This window comes from Oncorhynchus clarkii, unplaced genomic scaffold (genome assembly GCF_045791955.1).
Source record: "Oncorhynchus clarkii lewisi isolate Uvic-CL-2024 unplaced genomic scaffold, UVic_Ocla_1.0 unplaced_contig_2174_pilon_pilon, whole genome shotgun sequence".
In the NCBI taxonomy this organism is placed as follows: domain Eukaryota; kingdom Metazoa; phylum Chordata; class Actinopteri; order Salmoniformes; family Salmonidae; genus Oncorhynchus; species Oncorhynchus clarkii.
Window position 1 is genome coordinate 87881 of NW_027258052.1, and position 3380 is coordinate 91260.

The window sequence follows — 3380 nt, forward strand, 5'->3', positions numbered from 1 at the left end:
GACTGTGGAAGTCTTTCCACTACATTAGGAGTATATGAAGGAGTGACCAGGATCAGACTGTGGAAGTCTTTCCATTACATTAGGAGTATATGAAGGAGCGACCAGAAGGAGTGACCAGGATCATACTGTGGAAGTCTTTCCACTACATTAGGAGTATATGAAGGAGCGACCAGGATCAGACTGTGGAAGTCTTTCCACTACATTAGGAGTATATGAAGGAGCAACCAGGATCAGACTGTGGAAGTCTTTCCACTACATTAGGAGTATATGAAGGAGCGACCAGGATCAGACTGTGGAAGTCTTTCCACTACATTAGGAGTATATGAAGGAGTGACCAGGATCAGACTGTGGAAGTCTTTCCATTACATTAGGAGTATATGAAGGAGCGACCAGAAGGAGTGACCAGGACCACACTGTGGAAGTCTTTCCACTACATTAGGAGTATATGAAGGAGCGACCAGGATCAGACTGTGGAAGTCTTTCCACTACATTAGGAGTATATGAAGGAGCGACCAGGATCAGACTGTGGAAGTCTTTCCACTACATTAGGAGTATATGAAGGAGCGACCAGGATCAGACTGTGGAAGTCTTTCCACTACATTAGGAGTATATGAAGGAGTGACCAGGATCAGACTGTGGAAGTCTTTCCATTACATTAGGAGTATATGAAGGAGCGACCAGAAGGAGTGACCAGGATCATACTGTGGAAGTCTTTCCACTACATTAGGAGTATATGAAGGAGCGACCAGGATCAGACTGTGGAAGTCTTTCCACTACATTAGGAGTATATGAAGGAGCAACCAGGATCAGACTGTGGAAGTCTTTCCACTACATTAGGAGTATATGAAGGAGCGACCAGGATCAGACTGTGGAAGTCTTTCCACTACATTAGGAGTATATGAAGGAGCGACCAGGATCAGACTGTGGAAGTCTTTCCACTACATTAGGAGTATATGAAGGAGCAACCAGGATCAGACTGTGGAAGTCTTTCCACTACACAGTGGAGGATCCTCAGAGGAGGAAGGGGAGGACCATCCTAGTGAAACATTAAAAAAGTTAGATAAAACTACACTACATAAAGTAAGTCACCAAGTAATTGATTAAAACACACTGTTTTGCAATAAAGGCCTACAGTAGCCTCAACAGCACTCTGTAGGGTATCACCAGGGTGTAGCCGGAGGACAGCTAGCTTCCGTCCTCCTCTGTGTACATTGACTTCAATACAAAACCTAGGAGGCTCATGGTTCTAACACCCTTCCATAGACTTGCACAGTAATTATGACAACTTTCGGAGGAAGTCCAACCTATCAGAGATCTTGCAACATGAACTGACATGTCCACCCAATCAAAGTAACAGAGATTGAATCTAGTACTAAAACCATAAGCTACAGCTATGAGTAGACTCAACGAGAAACATAGACAATAGTTAAACAGTTTGAACAAGTTAATTTCTTCCTAAGTTAAGGAGATGGAGAGCAAGAGGATGAGATTGTTGTATTTTTTAAAACTTTCACTTTCACAAATTTCACTTTCACAAATTTTCCCCCAAGATAACTTTGAACACTCTCTAGCAGTTGGAGGGTTAAATCACCTTGAGCTCAACATTTAAATGGACTGTAAAATAACGGGTACGTTTTGTGACTAAAGATACTCTTCTAGCTAACTGACCACCGTTTCCCATTGTAGTTTATGTAGTTAAGTTTTCAACAAAGTAATATATATATACACACACATTTTGTGGGACATGCTGTATATTGTAAAATTTGACTGTGTGACAGACCACACATCATTTGATATCCAACTTTTTACATCTGAAATATAGCTAACGAATTTCAGCCAAGTCATTGCTTTTTACCGGAAGGCTAGCCAACTAGTCAACTAGTAAACACTTCGGATGGGAGGTTGGTGACTCTTTTTTCAACTAAATTAAATGGATATATCTTGTAATTGAAAATAGTAAGGTGGCCAATAACTGGGGACCGTATGCCGATGATACAGGATGTATTTTTTTTGCTAAAGCGCTTAGCTGATAGAAGTAGTATTTCCACTGAAATGTCAAACATGCTAATTGCTAGCCCGTTAGCCAACATTTTTACGACACCAATAATCACAAAACATTGATGGCTTAATCACAAGATGGCTCTGTTGAAGGTAATATATTTCTTAAATGCTGTTGAATATGCTGATGATACAGTGTGCCAAGCTAGCTAGCAAATGCAGCTATCTAGTTTAGCCAACTCGAGCACCCGGCTCAAACAGAGGGATGCTATGTTAGCTACCTGGCAATAACAGAGGGATGCTATGTTAGCTAACTGGCTATAACAGAGGGATGCTATGTTAGCTAGCTGGCTATAACAGAGGGATGCTATGTTAGCTAGCTGGCTATAACAGAGGGATGCTATGTTAGCTAGCTGGCTATAACAGAGGGATGCTATGTTAGCTAGCTGGCTATAATAGAGGGATGCTATGTTAGCTAGCTGGCTATGGCTTTTGGTTTTATTAATTGTTAAATGTCCTTCCCTATAAGTGGGCTGAAAGTCTGTTGTCAATTTATTTACTGTAAAATAGCATTGCATCTGGTCAAAGTAACGGTGAGTGAAAGGTTGATTGGTCGGCTATTTGAGCCAGTAAAGGGGGCTTTACTATTCTTAGGAAGCGGAATGACTTTTACTTCCCTTCAGGCCTGAGGGCCCACAATTTCTAGTAGGCTTAAATTGAAGATATGGCAAATAGGAGTGGCAATATCGTCTGCTATTATTCTCAGTAATTTTCCATCCAAGTTTTCATTGTCGATAGACAACAAAAATGTTTTCACCTCTTGCACACTCACTCACAGAATTCAAAATTACAATGCTTGTCTTTCATAATTTGATCAGTTGTACATGGATGTGTAGTGTCAGCGTCTGTTGCTGGCATGTCATGCATAAATGCTAATCTTGCCAATAAAAAAATGTAAAGTAATTGGCAATATCAGTTGGTTTTGTGATGAATGAGCCATATGATTCAATGAATGATATAGCTGAGTTTGCCTTCTTACCCAAAATGTAACTTAAGGTGTTCCAGAGTTTTTTACAATTTGCTAATCATTCTTTATATAATTTCTCTTTGTTTCATAGTATAGTTTATTATGTCCTCCCACAGGGACATATGGGATAGCATTAACCCTACTTCTATTCAGTCCCTGGAAGACACAGGTCATTTTACAGGATTCTGGCTAAGAGACAGAAGTAGTAATAGGCTGGAGACTCCTAGCTGCTCATGCTTTGTGTCCTGATAAGTGATGGCTTCCAGTCCGTCAGAACCACCTTTCACCAGGACGTTAAATGGATGAGGAATCTAAGAGGTCTGAGGTTAAAATGCTCTGCACTGGTAAAACTTTG